Source organism: Akebia trifoliata, chromosome 3 (assembly GCF_017979445.1).
Source record: "Akebia trifoliata isolate Shusen 1 chromosome 3, ASM1797944v1, whole genome shotgun sequence".
In the NCBI taxonomy this organism is placed as follows: Eukaryota; Viridiplantae; Streptophyta; class Magnoliopsida; order Ranunculales; family Lardizabalaceae; genus Akebia; species Akebia trifoliata.
In genome coordinates, this window is record NC_141377.1 from 34,463,155 (window position 1) to 34,484,220 (window position 21,066).

Below are 21,066 nucleotides of genomic sequence, written 5' to 3' on the forward strand. Positions count from 1 at the left end.
AAAAAAAAACTATTTATATTTCTTAAAGAAACAGATCCAAATAGGAAACCCATTAAAGTTTTCAACAAATACCAAATTCAGTTGAAAATATTTCAACTCTCAACTGTATTTTTTATGTTGTTCATCTAACCTTCTTTAAGATTAGAAAAATCCTTAATTGAATATAATATCTTCTTCTAATTGTCTTGATCGGATCACAGTTTACTCAATTACTTATAGAGGAGAGAGAAAGAGAGAGTCATCCGGATCCACAATTTTACTCAAGTGCCACCATCATAGAGAGAGATGTCTAAAAATCCAAAACCATCTCTAGACCTCCCATGGATGCTCAGGATCTCCCTCCAAGATGTACATCTCTAGACATGTGTGTGTTCTTAGTGGTTTATCACGTCATTCTAACGGCACCATTAACCCCCGTCTCATTAACTACATCCAAGCCACCACCAAACTAGTTAACCGCGTCAAAATCTCTGATATGAAATGTTATAGCAAAATTAATATGAACCTTCAAAAAAATATTTCAATGTTAAAATGTAATTGAATATTTACTTATTAATAAATAATAATATTGTTTAAGAATTATTATTTTTTATAAATAAATAAAAAATGGAGGTTCTGCCTAGCATAGTATCACTGATGATGCTAGTTAAGTCATAACAATTAAGTGAAAAAATGCAACCAAATAATAAATATTAAAAGAGTGAAATAAATATTTTTCATGGCACAATCTATTAATTAAAGTATGTTACCTTTACAATTCTATTAAGATCTAAAAGAGGGAATATTTTTGCAAGAGATGATAAGTGGTGGTGAAATAAATAAAGAAAATGAATTATATAACTTAAGTATGTATAAGGGTTGGGATCGGGAGACAACTTTATTTTGACAACTATTGTTTCATACAAGATAGAAATTAAGGAATGGACTTTTTTTTTTGTTTTTCTTTTTTTTGTTTTAAGAATGGTCTCTTTACCATAAACATCATCCTTACAACAATAAAAATATCTACTCATTCTAAGGCTTCTACTCCAATCAAAATCAGTTCATAAGTTAACAACAAAATGACACATGATTCTTCAACTTACATATCACTTTTAATGGGGTTAAAAGTTTTAGAATGGATTGATTTTTTGTGTAGATAATATCCTCACCATATATATCATTATTAAAATGATCAATTTATTTCGAAACTTGTAACTCATATAAGACAAATGAAAATTTAAAAAATTGTCAAAATCACGTTTTATCCTCATCTCAACCCTCTCTCTCTCTTTATATATGGAAATGTTTAGCACCCTACTATTTACCCTACGCTTTGCCCAATGGGTTTTGTCCTACATGGGTTAGAAGTTTTGAAATGGGCTGATTTGTGGTGAGGATGATCTCTACAGTTAAAAGATCATCCTCACCAAAAATCAGCCCATTCCGAATTTTCTAGCCCTATATTTACAAGTTGAAAAATTGTGGACCGTTCATTTTTTGTAAACCATTTTTTATGGGACTATAAGTTTTGAAGTGGATTGATTTTTGGTGAAGATGATCTTTTCATCATAGGGATCATCCTCACAAAAAATCAACCTAATCCAAAACTTCTAACCCATATAGGGTAAAACATGTTGAGCAAAGTGTAGGGTAAATAGTAAGGTCCTGTTCAGCACTCAACATTTTGCCTAACAATTTTCCCAACATGTTTTGTCCTACATGGGTTAAAATTTTTGAAATAAGCTGATTATATATATATAGATCACATTCATCACCCAACATTTTGGCCAACAATTTGCTCAACATGTTTTGTCTTACATGAGTTAGAAATTTTGGAATAGGTTGAATTATATATATATATATATATATATATATATATATATATATATATATGTATGGGTGGCGTTCGCTGGCTAACTTTTTGGCAAACGGATTGGCAAATAATTTGGCAGCGTTGGATCTAACGACATTGAACGGACGTGATTTAATCTCACACGTTATAATACAAATATACATATTTACAGCGCCGTCCCTTAAAAATTGCTTATTTCATGCTTCCTCCCTCTCCTCTTTTAAACCAGAGAGAACAGAACTCTCTGTTCTCTTCTCTCTTCGGACTCTCTACTCTCTTCGAACTCTCTCTTCTCTCTAGCTCGCTCTCTCTCACTCTCTCTCTCTCACTTACTCTCGCTCTGACTCGCTCATTCTCTCTCTCTCTTTCTCTCGCTACCTCTCTCACTCACTCTCGCTGCCTCGGACAGATCTGATCAACTATGTTATTTTATGTATATCTGCAATGAATATGTGTAGATCTATTATCATTAATAGGACGTAAAGAACACTGAGATCTTTAATCAGGAAAACCATCAAAATGAAAGCTGAATCTGTTGTCAAAAAATCACACACATATATACCAGATTTAGTTTCCTTCCTTAATTACCATGAAAGAGAAAGAGAATGGGGAACTACTTTCGTTTGCAAATGAGAATAAAAATCAGATCTCTAATATGATGAAATCCGAACTGAGAGCTTCTCTTTATAGCTGTGATTCCAGATTCAACAATGCAATAATGGAAGAAGTCGTTTCTTCCATCCTAATAATCTTAAAATAAAAAATTAAAAAATTAAAAATTAAAAATTAAAAAACTATTTGCAGGTATTGATACTTCTCTGTGGGTGTCCTAGAAGAACAACAATAAACAAAATATTACTGTATTAGAATGAAACCATGACCCAAATCCAAAACAGTGAGAGTGAGTGAGAGAGGCAATGAGAGAGAGAGAGAGAGAATGAGCAACTGAGAGCGAGAGCAAGTGAGAAGAGAGAGAGCGAGAGAGAGTTCGAAGAGAGATTTTGGAGTTCTGTTCGAACAGAACAGAGAGTTTTGTTCTGCCTGTTTTAAAGAGAAGAGGGCTTGATAATAAAATGAACATATTTTGAGGACGATGCTGCAAATATATGTATTAGTTTATATTTCGCTGAGATTAAATCGCGGCCGTCAGATCACGTTATATCTAACGGTCCGAAAATATTTGCCAAACAGTTCGCCAATCCGTTAGCCAACGAACGCCCCCCTATATATATATATGAAATGTTCAGCAACAAACATTTTAACAAACATTTTGGCAAAACATTTTTCAAAATATGGGTTAGAGGTTTTGGAATGGGCTGATTTTTGGTGAGGATGATCTCTACGGTGAGGAGATCATCATCACCAAAAATCAGCCCACTCTAAAATTCTAACCCATCAAAAATGGTTTACAAAAAATGGACGGTCCACGATTTTTCAACTTGTAAACATGGGGCTAGATGTTTTGGAACGAGCTGATTTTTGGTGAGGATGATCTCCTTACCGTAGAGATTGTCCTCACCAAAAATCAGCCCATTCCAAAACCTCTAACCTATGTTTTGCCAAAATGTTTGCTAAAATGTTTGTTGCTGAATGGGACCCTATATATATATATATATATATATATATATATATATATATATATATATATATATATATATATATATATGGGTCCCGTTCGCCACCCTTAGTTTTACCACACACTTTAACAAATGCGTTTTGTCTTACATGGGTTAGAAGTTTCGGAATGAGCTGATTTTTGGTGAGGAGATCATCCTCACCAAAAATCAGCTCATTCCCAAACTTCTAACCCCATCCAAATTGATTTACAAAAAATGGACGGTCCATATATATATATAGGGAAATGTTCAGCACCCTAAGTTTTACCACACACTTTAACAAACGTTTTTTGTCCAACATGGGTTAGAAGTATTGGAATGAGCTGATTTTTGGTGAGGATGATCTCTATAATTAGAAGATCATCCTCCCCAAAAATCAGCCCATTCCGAAATGTTTAGCCCCATGTTTACAAGTTGAAAAATCGTGGACCGTCCATTTTTTGTAAATCATTTTTGACGGGGTTAGAAGTTTTGGAATGAGCTGATTTTTGGTGAGGATGATCTCCACCCCATGTTTACAAGTTGAAAAATCGTGGACCGTCCATTTTTTGTAAATCATTTTTGACGGGGTTAGAAGTTTTGGAATGAGCTGATTTTTGGTGAGGATGATCTCCACCCCATGTTTACAAGTTGAAAAATCGTAGACCGTCCATTTTTTGTAAATCATTTTTGACGGGGTTAGAAGTTTTGGAATGAGCTGATTTTTGGTGAGGATGATCTCCACCCCATGTTTACAAGTTGAAAAATCGTAAACCGTCCATTTTTTGTAAATCATTTTTGACGGGGTTAGAAGTTTTGGAATGAGCTGATTTTTGGTGAGGATGATCTACTCACCATAGAGATCATCCTCACCAAAAATCAGCTCATTCCGAAACTTCTAACCCATGTAAGACAAAACGCGTTTGTTAAAGTGTGTGGTAAAACTAAGGGTGCCGAACGGGACCCATATATATGGGTCCCGTTCGGCACCCTTAGTTATGGGTCCCGTTCGGCACCCTTAGTTTTACCACACACTTTAACAAACGCGTTTTGTCTTACATGGGTTAGAAGTTTCGGAATGAGCTGATTTTTGGTGAGGATGATCTCTATGGTGAGGAGATCATCCTCACCAAAAATCAGCTCATTCCAAAACTTCTAACCCCATCAAAATTGATTTACAAAAAATGGACGGTCCATGATTTTTCAACGTGTAAACATGGGGTTAAACATTTCGGAATGGGCTGATTTTTGGGGAGGATGATCTTCTAATCATAGAGATCATCCTCACCAAAAATCAGCTCATTCCAAAACTTCTAACCCATGTAGGACAAAAAACGTTTGTTAAAGTGTGTGGTAAAACTTAGGGTGCTGAACATTTCCCTATATATATATATATATATATATATATATGGGGGGTGTTCAATGGCCAACTTTTTAGCAAACATTTTGGCAAAACATTTTCAAAACATGAGTTAGAGGTTTTGGAATGGACTGATTTTTGGTGAAGATGATCTCTACAGTGAGGAGATCATCATCACCAAAAATCAGCCCATTCCAAAACTTCTAACCCCATCAAAAACAGTTTACAAAAAATGGGCGGTCCACGATTTTTCAGCTGGTAAACATGGGTTAGAAGTTTTGGAATGGGCTGATTTTTGGTGAGGATGATCTACTCACCGTAGAGATCATCCTCACCAAAAATCAGCCCATTCCAAAACCTCTAACCCATGTTTTGAAAAATGTTTTGCCAAAAAGTTTGCTAAAAGGTTTGCCCTTGAACGCTACCCTATATATATATATATATATATATATATATATATATATATATATATATATATATATATATATATATATATATGGGTCACGTTATTACGACCCCCTTTGCGACACACCTTTTTGTCTTATATGGGCAAAAATGTTTGGAATGGGCTGATTTTTTGTGAGGATGATCTCTATGGTGAGGGGATCATCCTGGCAAAAAATCATCCCATTCCAAAACTTCTAACCCCATCAAAATTGATTTACAAAAATTGGACGGTCTATAATTTTTCAACAAAAATCGGACGGTCTAGAAGTTTTGGAATGGGCTGATTTTTTGCCAGGATGATCCCCTCACCATAGAGATCATCCTCACAAAAAATCAGCCCATTCCAAACATTTTTTCCCATATAAGACAAAAAGGTGTGTCGCAAAGGGGGTCACAAAGGGGGTCGTAATAACGCTGTTCTATATATATATATATATGGGAAATGTAAGTTTTACCACACACTTTAACAAACGTTTTTTGTCCTACATGGGTTAGAAGTTTTGGAATGGGCTGATTTTTGGTGAGGATGATCTCTATGATTAGAAGATCATCCTCCCCAAAAATCAGCCCATTCCGAAATGTTTAGCGCCATGTTTACAAGTTGAGAAATCGTGGACCGTCCATTTTTTGTAAACCATTTTTGATGGGGTTAGAAGTTTTGGAATGAGCTGATTTTTGGTGAGTATGATCTCTTTTGTTAAAGTGTGTGGTAAAGCTTAGGGTGCTGAACGGGACCCTATATATATATGGGTCCGTTCGGCACCCAACATTTTGCCCAACAATTTGCCCAACATGTTTTGTCTTACACGGGTTAGAAGTTTTGAAATAGACTGATATATATATATATATATATATATATATATATATATATATATATATATATATATATATATATATATATATATATATATATATATATGGGTAGCGTTCAAGGGCAAACTTTTTAGCAAACTTTTTGGCAAAACATTTTTCAAAACTTGGGTTAGAGGTTTTGGAATGGGCTGATTTTTGGTGAGGATGATCTCTACGGTGAGGAGATCATCCTCACCAAAAATCAGCCCATTCCAAAACTTCCAACTCATGTTTACCAGTTGAAAAATCGTGGACCGTCCATTTTTTGTAAACAATTTTTGATGGGGTTAGAAGTTTTGGAATGGGCTGATTTTGGTGAGGATGATCTCCTCACCGTAGAGATCATCCTCACCAAAAATCAGCCCATTCCAAAACCTCTAACCCATGTTTTGAAAAATGTTTTGCCAAAAAGTTTGCTAAAAAGTTTGCCCTTGAACGCTACCCTATATATATATATATATATATATATATAGGATCCCGTTCCCCCACCCTAAGCTTTACCCTACACTTTAACAAACGTGTTTTGTCCTACATAGGCTAAAATTTTTGGAATGGGTTGATTTTTGGTGAGGATAATCTCTATGGTGAGGATATCATCCTCACCAAAAATCAGCTCATTCTAAAACTTATAATCCCATCGAAAATGATTTACAAAAAATGGATGGTCCACGATTTTTCAACTTATAAACATGGAGTTAAAAATTTCGAAATAGGCTTATTTTTTATGAAGATAATCTTTTAATCATAAAGATCATCCTCACCAAAAATCAATCTATTCTAAAACTTCTAACCCATGTAGGACAAAACACGTTTGTTAAAGTATAGGGTAATATATATAAAAGATTGGATCTCATATTACACATCTTCACATAAAAGTGGATAAGAATCATAAATATTTTATCACTTATATCTCGAGGAAAGGCATCTATTTGTGCGATGTGTGATTCAATGTTAACGTCGTTTCAGTATTTTCTTATATACATCGATCAATGTATGATGCTTGGAAAATTCTGATGTGACATTGATTCAGACATTGCTGACACGATTTATATACAGAGCCATAGATATCTTTCATCGAGATATGAGTGAAGAGCATTTGTTCTTTTGTAAATAACGTCAATTTCAATGTCACTCAATCACGACAAGTAATGTTTTGAGACATATTTTTTTTCTTAGCATACCGGTCATTTATTCCGCCACATGTTGATCAGAGCAGATGGGACTTATTGTTTGGTCCTCTATGTGAAGATAATTTAATGCAATTACTTAGAACCGTAAGCGTCCTCTCATACAGATAAAATAAAAAAATGTTACATTTCGTGAAGGAATCTTGTTGGAAATTGGAATCTTATAGTATTTTGGTAAAAATTTATGTTTTTAGGGGCATTTTCGGTACAAAATTCAATGCAGTTGAAAAATTCAACCGCAATGTTTTATGTTGGTCTACTAACTTTCTTTGAGATCAGAAAAGTCCTTAATTTAATATAATACCTTCCTCTAATCGTCTCAATCGGATCACAGTTTACTCAATTGCAACTATTAGAGGAGAGAGAGAGAGAGAGAGTCATCTGGATCCACAATTTTACTCAATTGCAACCATTAGAGAGAGAGAGAGAGAGAGAGAGAGAGAGATGTCTGAAAACCCAAAACCATCTGTAGACCTCCCATGGATACTCAGGATCTCTCTCCCAGTCGTCTCTGCAATTGGTGATTTTTCACGTCGTTCTGACGGCACCGTTAACCGCCGTCTCATTAACTACTTACAAGCCACCACCAAACTCCCTACCGAACCAGTTAACGGCGTCAAAATCTCGGATATAACTGTTGACGCGACCCGAAACCTCTGGTTTCGCCTCTTCGCACCAACCAAAACCTCAGCTGATACCAGCCTACCAGTAATCGTCTTCTTCCACGGTGGCGGATTCACGTTTTGTTCTGCCGATACGAAGAGCTACGACGCCGTCTGTCGTCATTTCGCCCGAAAAATACCTGCCGTAGTTGTCTCCGTCAACTACCGTCTCTCGCCGGAACATCGCTTCCCGGCACAATACGAAGACGGATTCGACACTCTGAAATTCCTCGATGAGAGAAAAGGCTTAGAAGATTTTCCGGCAAACGCGAATCTGACACATTGTTTCTTAGCAGGAGATAGCGCAGGCGGAAACATGGCTCACCATGTAGCGCGTCAATTCGCTGAGTCGGAAAACGAGTTTCAAAAGTTGAAGGTGATTGGACTCATAGCGATCCAACCGTTCTTTGGAGGAGAAGAGAGGACCGAGTCAGAGATCAGACTTCAAGGAGCACCTTTGATTAGTATGGAGCGTACGGACTGGCATTGGAAAGCGTTCTTGCCTGTTGGATCGGATCGAAATCACGAAGCGGTCAATGTTTTCGGTCCGAATTCGATCGATATTTCTGGATTGAAGAGTTTTCCTTCGACTCTAGTGTTTGTTGGAGGGTTCGATCCTTTGCAGGATTGGCAGAGACGATATTACGAGGGATTAAAGAGAAGCGGTAAAGAAGTACGTTTGGTTGAGTACCCAAACGCGATCCACGCTTTTTATATTTTTCCTGTTTTGCCTGAATCTTCTCTACTTCTTGAGGAATTGAAGGATTTCATTGGTAAGCAAGTTCAAAAGTTTTAAGTTCGATGCTTTATTTTCTCATCAAATTAGGTATGAAGAGGGTGAAAAAGTGACACGTTGGTGAACAATATGAACAACTTATGGCAAAATATTCAGAAGATTTGAATTTTATGATTGAACAAATAATATTTTCTGGACTTTTTTTTTTTTTTTAAGTGTTTGATTACACTTTTAAAAAAAAATGTTATGAAGTGTGATTTTAATTGGTGGTAGGCCTGCGACCTGGGCGGGCTCGTCAAAACTCAACCCTTTCTTGATTGATGGATGAGCTTGGCCCAGTTATGTAGAAAATGAGTTGAGCCTAGGTTATACCTCAACCCGGCCTTAATCAGGTTGAGTTGGTTGAGAATTTGTACAACTCAACCCGTTGTTATATATTAATGTATAAATATTTTTATATTAATCATAAAAAATTTATTCCATTCATTATTATGGTTTCTCATTAATTTGATATTATTAATGTGGGGTTGTGTTTAGTATGATGAGAAATTTTATTGACACGTAAAAAAGCTCCAAGGGCTCTCAAATTTTTAGGGGGATCTTTAAAACTCAAAAATTTGTTATGGATACTCCATGTCAAAGGGCACCCTTCTTGTCTCCAACAATTTCGACAACTTAGGAGAGGATGATAAAAAGAAAACTAGAGAGAGATTGGAAGAGGGGGAGGAGAAAAATAGAGATGGGGAAAAAGATCACAAGAGGAGGAGGAGGAGAAAACAAATAGAGAGGAAGAGAGAAATCATAGGAGGAAGGGAAGGAGAAGAGGAAGAAGAAAGAAAGAAAAACAAAAGGGATAGAGAGATTGGAGGAGGATGAGGAGAAGAAGAAAGAGAGAGAGAGGAGGTGTCGGTTTCACTCACGGGAGAAGACAGAGGAGTTGAATATATATATATATAAGAAGAGGGAGAAGAAAGAAAGAAAAACAAAAGGGATAGAGAGATTGGAAGAGGATGAGGAGAGAAGGAGAGAGAGAGAGGAGGTGTCGGTACGTTCACTCACTGAAGAAGACATAGAGGAGTTGAAAATATATATATATAGGGGGGCGTTCAATGGCAAACTTTTTAGCAAACTTTTTGGCAAAACATTTTTCAAAACATGAGTTAGAAGTTTTGGAATGGATTGATTTTTGGTGAGGATGATCTCTACGGTGAGGAGATCATCCTCACCAAAAATCAGCTCATTCCAAAACTTCTAACACCATCAAAAATAGTTTACAAAAAATTGACGGTCCACGATTTTTCAAATGGTAAACATGGGTTAGAAGTTTTGGAATGGGCTGATTTTTGGTGAGGATGATCTATTCACCGTAGAGATCATCCTCACCAAAAATCAGCCCATTCCAAAATGTCTAACCCATATTTTGAAAAATGTTTTGCCAAAAAGTTTGCCCTTGAACGCTACCCATATATATATATATATATATATATATATATATAGGGAGCGGTTTGGCAACCTTAAAGTTAGCCAAACATTTTTTGTAAATCACTTTTGATGGGGTTAAAAGTTTTGGAATAGGCTGATTTTTTGTGAGGATGATTTCTACGGTGAAGAGATCATCCTCATCAAAAATCAGCTCATTTTGAAACTTCTAACCTTAGTTTACAAGTTGAAGAATCGTGGACCGTCCAAGTTTTGTAAATCACTTTTGATGGGGTTAGAAGTTTTGGAATAGGCTGATTTTTGGTGAGGATGATCTCCTCGTCATATAGATCATCCTCACAAAAAATCAACCCATTCCAAAATCTCTAACTCATGTTTTGAAAAATGTTTAGCAAACTTTAGGGTTGATAGACTTCTCTCTCTCTCGCTCTCTCTCTCTCTCTCGCTTTCTATATATATGGGTCAGGTTTAAGGGCCATATGAGAAAACATATGTAAAAACTTTCATTTTTAATAAAATTTTAAAATATGTGTTAGAAATTTTGGATTGAGCTGATTTTTTGTAAGGATGATCTCTATGATTGGAAGATCATCCAAAAAAAAAAATCAGCCCAATCTGAAACTTCTAACCCCATTAAAAGTGATTTAGAATGTGTACCGTCGATTTTTTACCAATTTTTATCACTAATTTGTAAATCACTTTTGATGGATTTAGAAGTTTCTGATTGAGCTGATTTTTTGTGAGGATGATCTTCTCATCATAGTGCCCATCCTTGCAAAAAATCAGCTCAATCCAAAACCTCTAACCCTTATTTTGAAAAACGAAAGTTTTCTTACATGTTTTCTCACATGGCCCTTGAACCTGACCCATATATATATATATATATATATATATATATATATATATATATATATATATATATATATATATATATATAGGGGGGCATTCAATGGCCAACTTTTTAGCAAACTTTTTGGCAAAACATTTTTCAAAACATGAGTTAGAGGTTTTGGAATGGGCTGATTTTTGGTGAGGATGATCTCTATGGTGAGGAGATCATCATCACCAAAAATCAGCCCATTCCAAAACCTCTAACCCCATCAAAAACAGTTTACAAAAAATAGACGGTCCACGATTTTTCAGCTTGTAAACATGGGTTAGAAGTTTTGGAATGGGCTGATTTTTGTTGAGGATGATCTCCTCACCGTAGAGATCATCCTCACCAAAAATCAGCCCATTCCAAAACCTCTAACTCATGTTTTGAAAAATGTTTTGCCAAAAAGTTTGCTAAAAAGTTTGCCATTGAACGCTACCCATATATATATATATATATATATATATATATATATGTGGGAAATGTTCAACACCATAAGCTTTACCATACACTTTAACAAACGTGTTTTGTCCTACATGGGCTAGAAGTTTTGGAATGGGTTGATTTTTTGTGAGGATGATCTCTATGATTCGAAGATCATCCTCACCAAAAATCAGCTCATTCCGAAATTTTTAGCCCCATGTTTACAAGTTGAAAAATCGTGAACCGTCCATTTTTTATAAATCATTTTTGATTGGGTTAGAAGTTTTGGAATGGGCTGATTTTTGGTGAGGATGATCTCTACACCATAGAGATCATCCTCACCAAAAATCAGCCAATTCCAAAACTTCTAACCCATGTAGGACAAAACACGTTTGTTAAAGTGTAGGGTAAAGCTTAGGGTGGGGAACGGGACCCTATATATATATATATATATATATATATATATGGTCAAGATTAAGGGATATATGTAAAAACAATGTAACATTAATAAATTTTCAAAATATGGGTTAAAAGTTTTGGATTGAATTGATTTTTTGTGAGGATGATCTCTATGATGGGAAGATCATCCAAAAAAAAAAAAAAATCAGTCCAATCTGAAACTTCTAACCCCATTAAAAGTGATTTAGAATGTGGGCCGTCGATTTTTTGCCAATTTTTATCAATAATTTGTAAATCACTTTTGATGGATTTAGAAGTTTTAAATTGAGCTAATTTTTTGTGAGGATGATTTTCTCATCATAGTGAACATCCTCGCAAAAAATCAGCTCAATCCAATACCTCTAACCCATATTTTGAAAAACCATTGTTTTTACATATGTCCCTTGATGTATGGGGGCGGTTCAACAGCCCTAGAGTTTGCCAAACATTTTATGAAACATGGGTTAGAAGCTTTGGAATGAACTGAGTTTTTGTGAGGATGATCTCTATGATGAGGAGATCATCCTCACCAAAAATCAGACTATTCCAAAACTTCTAACCCTATCAAAAGTGATTTACATAATTGAATGGTCCACGATTCTTCAATTTGTAAACTAAGGTTAGAAATTTCAAAATGAGCTGATTTTTTGAGAGGATGATCTCTTCATCGTAGAGATCATCCTCACAAAAAATCAGCTCATTCCAAAGCTTCTAACCCATGCATGTATAACATCAAAAACAAAATCACTAGTAAATAAAATTGCATATATATATATATATATATATGGGTCCCGTTCAGCAACAAACATTTGGGCAAAACATTTTGCAAAACATGGGTTAGAGATTTTGGAATGGCCTGATTTTTGGCGAGGATGATCTGTACGGTGAGGAGATCATCCTCACCAAAAATCAGCCTATTCCAAAACTTCTAGCCCTAGTTTACAAGTTGAAAAATCGTGGACCGTCCATTTTTGGTAAATCATTTTTGATGGGGTTAGAAGTATTGGAATGGGCTGATTTTTGGTGAGGATGATCTCCTCACCGTAGTGATCATCCTGACCAAAAATCAGCCCATTCCAAAATCTCTAATCCATGTTTTGAAAAATGTTTTGCCAAAATGTTTGTTGCTGAACATTTCCATATATATATATATATATGTAATTTTATTTACTAGTGATTTTGTTTTTGATGTCATATTTCTTTTTTAAAATAGAAAATTTATTTACTAATCAATATAAAATTATGGTTATTCAACGTGCAGAACCCAATCAAACCCCCAAAATTACTTAACTTGGATTAACTCGAGTTCAACCCGATTTCAGAAGATCAAGCTCAAATTGAGCTTGGGTTAGTGAGCTTAGGTTCGATGACAGGTTGAGTTGAGCTCAAGTTGTGGGTTCTGCTACTTGGGTTGAGCCTAGGTTTACCTTCTAAGATGTCCAGGTTGCAGTCCTAATTGGTGGGGTTGAGAATGAGCCGCGAGAATTACACTTAAGTTTTTTTTTTTGGAAGAAATTTCCTTCACACATCTATGGAATGCATTTTTGCTAAAATCATGTTTTCTATCTATTTTTAGTGTGCAATCATATCTAATTAATGGGAAATGACTTAATAAACCGTGTTGGGGGATTTTTTTTCTTAGTGGTACTTGACTTTTGTGCGTAGCTTGATAGTTCATTTAGTATTTTGTTATTTTATTTTGTAAGTGTTACTCAACCTCATCTCTTGTTAGAATATTTTTAGAGTACCCAAACTACCATTTTTCTCTTCTTCTTCACATACTAAGTTTTTCAATGGCGATTACAATTATTTCTGATTATTTTTTTTACCGTGAGTGACGAATGTAGAATGGCATAACATTTAGATGTGTTTTTTGAATTCTTTCAATGATTTATAACAAACAATGAAAAACGAAGTTTAGATTCTAAATTTTTTAAAGATTTTCTCATAACTTTTAATTCGAGTGTCCATTTCGCCATTATGATATATGCATTTTAGGTATTTTAAGAAGATCTATCCAGTATCAAAGTTGTACAAATGAGAATAAAATCGAACAAATCTAAATCACATTCACAGTGTAGAGTTCAAAATGTTTTATCGTCAACTTCAACATTTTTTTTTTGAGCTCACCACTTTTTATCATCGTCTTTAAAAAATTTATTGTTGAGTTCGACATTTTATTGTAAACTTTAAAAATTCTCAAATTTATCACTATAGCGACGGATAAATCTGTCAATGTAACATTTATTGTTGAATTTGTCATTATTGATTTTAGGAGTTATTGCAGTGGATGTATAAACCCTATATAGTGTTGAATTTCGACATAATTAAAAATTACTAAACTCAACGACAAAAAAGATTGAATTGGACAATAAAATTTTTAACTTGAAAATAAAAAAGTTGAACTGAAAAAAAAAAAAGTGGTGAGCTCAACAATAAAAAATGGTGAACTAGACCCTATAAGTACGATCCAGGTGTATCTTTTCGTTTGTTTTTTTTTTTTTCAATTTTATATTGGATAAATCTTCTTAAGATACCTAAAATGCTATATTATAGTTGCGAAAAGAAAACACGATTCAAAAGTTAAGACGAAATCTTCCAAAATTTTAGAATCTCAACTTCGTTTTTCAATTTTTGTTATAAAACATCGAAATAGATCATAAAATAAATCAACACATTTGAAATTAGGAGTATATCATTCTTCATTCATCATTCACAGTATATAAAAAAAAAAAAAAATTCATTGTTTGATTAAGTAATTTAAGTATACGAAGAGCATTTTGAATGAAAAAAAAAAAAAAATTCCAGTTAAATCATAACAAAAATGTAATGTTGATTTACGAACAAGGAAGGTAATCCTAATATCAACAATTTAACAAGGGATTTTTCTAAAATACCTTTTGTAATATGAAAACTTCTAGGCTTAATGTATGGTTGAGATGGAAATATTTCCCTAGGGATTCCCACAAACATATTTGTGAGGGTAAAATCACAAGGGTTCAGACCCTTGTTATAGTAATTTGCCCTTTTATTTGTGAATTTTTCTTTACAATGAAAATATTATTCGTTTGCATACTTGAATGATTCAAAAAAATTGGGTATTATAATGAGAAAATGAATTTTTTGAGAAATTAAATCAAATGAATTTTTTTTATAAATATTTGGCAAAAAAACCTGACATTAACCTAAGTTCCCAATGAAGCTTCAATCTCCTCCATCCGCTAAACTTCTCAATCTCTCCATCATGTACACTCTCTAGTAGCTCATTCATGTAGGTCTCTCTCTCTCTCTCTTCGACAAATTGATTAAAAGAAACTAAAGCCAAACTTGAAAGCAACAAATAAGTAGATCTGAAATCAAATCAATCTCTACAACTTCATAAAGAAGAATTGAAATCTAATCGATCTATGCAACCGTTTAGAATTGATTTTAATGATTCTCCTTTGATATTTTTATTTCTTATAACAACAGATTCAGACACTTACTAACTTGAAAATTAATTGTTACGATAATTATAGTATTGCATAGGTTGACTCCTTTTTGAAGTATATTGAATTATTTGCTTCAAAAAAATTTATGTGTGATATAGAAAACATGTATAAAACATATGCCCCATATTTTCCATTTAACGAATGTTTGATTGGATTTTTGCAAATCAATATTGAATAATACTAATTTTTGTCATATTACGAATGGCTATCAATGATTCAGATAATACCATGTATGTTTCACCTCGGGATCCACAAATCTAAATTAGGATGTGCTTTTTCAATCTTTTGACAAGGCAGTATCACACAAAGACATGGTCGTGGATTAAGTGTGATCGAGAATGGTGTCATGTTCCTATAGAAACATACTGTGTCTACATTTGGTTGGAGATTAAACACATTGGGCTGCGTGCTATGAAGAAAAACATGTTTGATTAGGAGCCCGAGGTGTTCATTATTCTATTTAATTGCAAAGTAAGTGTACCGATGGGGATGAGGGACATTTTTCTCTTATCCAAGCAAGATTTTGGAAATATCACATGTACATCATTGGATAAAATGATTATACTTTTATAAGTTTTAATCAATCTTTTATATCTTGTTGTTTAAAAATAAATACTTCTTAATGAAAGTAGAATTTGTAACAAAGTTGATTAAGTAAGGTTTGTGCATGATAGTTGTTTCAACTCTAAGGGAGCACCTGTAAAGAGCATTTGAGTTTGAGTTTTACGGTTAAAAAGTGGTTTATGGAAAGAGAGTTTCTATTGCCACACCAGTGTTTGCTAACGTCCCCCAAGATGTGTGGTAATTCTTTGGTGAGTTACAGATGAATTGGGGTGAAGTTGATCATGCCTGGAGCAAATTTAAAAAAGGAGTGTAAAATAAATCATAAAAACCTTTTTTTTTTTCTTAATTCATACATGATTTTGAAAATGGCCGGCCACCAAACTCTCAAATTTCTAATTCAAATCCAACAGTGAAAATTTTCCCTATTTTTTTCAAGGAAATTGTGGCATCTGATCATGTTTTTGGAAGTTACTTTGAAGTGTTGTCATGAAGTTTTTTTTCTTTAAAAAAAAAAACTCATTGATTTTTCTTCCCAAAACAAGTTGTAGACAATCCAATTTGAATGGACCACACAAAAAAAGCCTGAAAACGTATTGTAAAATAGTAAAATTAAAGGGGCCTACGGGCCCAAGCTCTCAAAAAAGTGTTATTCATTCCAAATAAAGGATCCCTAAGATCCCAATTGACTTAAGGGTCCACCATAAATGCCCTTTTTTAAGAATCCACCAAGGTCCTCCAACCCACTTCCAAGTCTAATTCCTAACCTAACCCAATTTCTAATTTCAACACCCCTTTCTATTAAGGTCCACTCATAGCCCTAAGCCTATCTTCCTCACCATTTCATAAACCCACCATCCTAGCCAAAATAATCTATACCAAAGCTCAATGTCTAAGTCCATAACCTTTTTTGAGCTTCAAAGTCCATTGACCAAGGTCAAGGATTTCCCTAACCACTTTGCCACATGTCACCACCATAATCAATCTCCCTAATAGTCAATCTCATCGCCATTTACACACCATGGCACATGCCACCATCTAACACCATCATTTTCTCCAAAAATCACTCCACAAGTCATCCACATGCTTCTCTACATCCATCTGTTTAATAAACTCATCTAACCTACCAAAAACCAACACATACTTCTATTTTGGATGCATGTCATTTCCATTCTCACTCTCCTAAAAATCTAATTATCTAACCTCTTACATTAACCAAGCTTTCAACCAAACACCCATACCCTTAATTTAACCATCACTCAATTTAGGTATAGGTTGCCTAACCAATCAATTTGGATCTTGTTCATGGGTATGGGTCAAAAGCAACCTATCTACCCCTTTTACCAAATTTGCCTTCTCTAACCCATAAATTCCATACACTTTATTCACAAACCTCATATCTTGTTCCCTTCATAAACTACTTTAGACCCCAAAAACTATCCCAAACCCCTCTAAATGCCTACCCCATCCTCACAAAATCTCTCATGCTTGAACTCTCTTTTTCAAGCCTCTCAATTTCTCTCATCCTAACTCATATTCCTCTCCATCTCTCCAAATCTAAAAACTATCACTCGGTCTCTCTCTCTCTCTCTCAACCCCAATCTCTATATCAAAAGTTCTCTCAATTCTCAACCCTAAGTCTCTACACAAGAATTCAATATTAAGAAACTACCATTTTGAAGACAAAGAAGAAAGCTCAAAGAAGAGAAATACAAGAATAAGGTAGGGTTAAGGACAAGTGTAACAAATCCCCCTTCTCTCCTTTCCATCTTTCTCATTTTATCTTCTCTCTTTTCTTTACTTTTTCGGTTTAAATCAACCTTAAGGATGTAGTGGACACCTTCACCTACACTTGATAAATTAGACTTTGGCTCGGTTGAAAGGATAGGAATTGATGCACATTTTAAAAAAATTCCTTTAAAAAGAATACCTACACACTTTGCACCCATCATAAAAATTCATTTTGAGGTTAAAGGTAATTGGACCCTCCTCATTCTATGAGGTTGGCCCGTTAACCAACAAAACCCACATTTTTCAAAATTTGTGTTTGTAGACACCCCATTTTTGCACTCGCCTGATTAATCAACTTGTCAATCCGATTGCAATGATTCCCAATGATGGATGTGTATTCCATTGCTTTATTTTGTTACCAGATATGTTTCAGAAATCCGGATGAGGTATCTCGAACTGACAAAACCTTAGAAACCATGCTACGCTAGGAAAATACGACCCCAGAAACATAGAAATCATCATCTTGCAAACCAAAAAAGAAGCTTCACGATAAAAATCACTAAAAATTGACTAAATTATCAAAATACCCCTAACCTCAAAAAAATCCTAGAGCCTACGTTACGCTTAGGAAAACCCATTCAAACACATAAAATAACAAATTGAAATCAAATAAATCATTTCACCAATTTTAACATAATTCGACAAAATTACGAAAATGCCCCTCATAAATTTCACAATCATTTCACACAAAAAACTTCATAAATGACACAAAATAATATTTCCATTGAATTCCTTATGAAAAACTGATTCTAAAATATCCTAGAACATTAAAAACCGATTTGAAACGTGAAAAGTCCTCTCCGGGGGCAAAATAGTAATTTCACAATTTTCATAATTAAAAAATTCGAAATTAATAAATAAAACATTAAATAATTAAATTGAAACATTAATGAAATTAATTTAAAATTTTGAATTAAAAAAATCGATCAATCGGACTTTCGGGTAAAATTGTTGAGGGTTCGTGGGATATTTCTTTAAGGACCCCTCCATTTGGGGGTCCAAAGAATTAAAGAAATAATGGAAGGGGGTTCTCCAAAAATTAAAAGTAAATCAAGCAAGACTGAAGTCAAGGTATTAAAGTCAATCAAGTGAGACTGAAGTCAAAATTAAAGTCAATTAAGTAAGACTAAAGTCAAGATATTAAAAGTCAATCAATTAAGACTAAAGTCAAAATATTAAAAGTCAATCAAATAAGACCAAAAGTCATAATAGAATTCTAATTAAATAATAATTCTATCTAATAGAGTTCTAACTTAAAAACAATTCTACCTAAAACAATTCTAATTAAAATACAATTCTACCTAAAATAATTTTAACTAAAACACAACTCTAATTAAAAGATCTATAATTAAACACTAACTCTATCCAAATCAACCCTAAAAAAAATCTATAAATAGAGGTGCTCACCCCCTATTTTCGTATCAAATCATAAACCCTAAGAGAAGTAGGTCTAGAAGCTCCCCTAGCCCCCCATATACCCTAGTTTTGGAGCCCCAATTCCTTACCTAACATTTCTCCTTCAATTTTAGCCTAGAAAACACCTAAAAGTCTTCCAAAAACATCCCAAAATCCACAACAAACTTGAAGAGTTCAAATCCAAAAATAAGGAGATACCTTACCTCGGAGATCCGAAATCAAATCCGGAGACAAAAGAAGCAAGAGAGTACGGTACAATGAGCTGTTTTTGTCAGATCTGAGGGAACAAAATCCTTGCTATCGGAAATGTATAAAAATTTTTATTTTTATTTTTATCTAGGTTTTTAGCAATGTGATTTATTTGAGAAGTTAGTAGAGACCGGCTTTGGCCGGGCGGGGTTGGTGCCTAACACCTTCTAACCCCGTAACATGATCCCTGGACTATTTTTCTCTTTCGTAGATTAATTTACCTTTTTTAGAGTCAGTTTGGTTCTTAGACCTTAACAACTAGGTGACGACTCCCAAACCTCAAGGGTCAAAAGCGGATCCGCGCACCCCGCGGATCGAGGGCGCTTTCAGTGTTTGCAAGGCATTGACATGAATAGGATTCCTTCTTCAATAAGGAACCCCCTTATGATCTAGGTCAAAATTAAAATCTCTCGCACATGAAGGTACAAAATCATGTTTTTTCGATCTTCTCTAAAAAAAATTTAATTTCGAAAAATGACGGTTTTAAGATTACGACTTAAAAGTAGAGAAAAATGGGTGCCTAACCCCTTCCCCAATTTTTAGATGGACCAATTACTAAGATTTTAAGTAGATTGGTGCCAAATCATATGAGAGTTACTACAAAAACTAATTTTTCAAAACTATTTTATGAGTGCCCATTCACACCTTTTTAGAAAAAGAATGTTGGCGACTCCAAATTCTCGTAATGTCGATCTTCGGTCTCGAAAATGATATAGCTACACAAGTCATTTTCAAAATTTTCAACCTTTGATAAATTATTTTTAATCCATTGAAACTCACCTTTAATCCATCACTTCAGCCTCACCATAATCTCTTATAGTAAATCCTTGATTTTTTTTTTGATCCAATATTCCACATCTTCTACTTCAGAAATTTCATCTTATTCTCGAGTTTATAAGATTGAAGAAGGAGATGTAATCTTAATCTTCAAGAAGAATGTAAATTTATTTTTTGAAAGTTAAGTAGATAGAATCTTAAGGTTGAAGAGTATGATATATATAAAAAAAAGATTTAGTTGTGATTTTGGAAAGAAAACAAAAATAAATACTTAATATTTCATTTTGGATCATACCAATTTTATCCATCCATCAAACTAGTTTGAATTGACTCGATTAGTCGTTCGAGTTAAGGACCCATCTGATTTTTAAAAAAATTACTTCAAACCTAAAAAGCAAGATATATATGATTTTTGATGTAAAAGATGATGTGATTTTTGATGAAATTTTTTAAAGGTTTCTACAATGGATTAAGGAGAGGTTCGAAATGATGGATTGAAGATGTGGTTAAATAAATTAAAATTAGTTTACTATCGAGGTTGAAGAGCTTGAAGATGATTGGTTTTAGGAAGTAAAATTAAGGGTTTTAGGTTATATGTTTTAAAATAGGGTATTTAGATTAAATTTTTTCTTTTTTTTTTGTGAAGGGTGCTAGTACAACTCACTCTAGCACTTTGAAAGCTGATCATTCACTAATCTTTACTACCAAAATAGGATAACCTGCTTCCAAAAATGTTGAAAACCAGCTCTGCATGAGAAATCATTCCATCCACCATATCAAGTATTTTTATTTTTTAAATTGATATTGATAACATAAGTCTTGAAAAATAAAAGTTCAAGCCCTCTCATTGGCCACACATAAGGATTTATCGTTCTTACTTGGTATATGTGATTTGTAAGGTATTGCATGTACCAGAGGATTTTGGCGAATTAT

At 34.1% G+C, this 21,066-nt stretch overlaps 1 pseudogene; it reads left to right on the plus strand.

Moving 5' to 3' along the window:
- The first annotated feature begins 7,549 nt into the window (after nt 1-7,549).
- Nucleotides 7,550-9,162, plus strand: LOC147406546 (putative carboxylesterase 18 pseudogene; annotated as a pseudogene).
- Nucleotides 9,163-21,066: the final 11,904 nt, after the last annotated feature.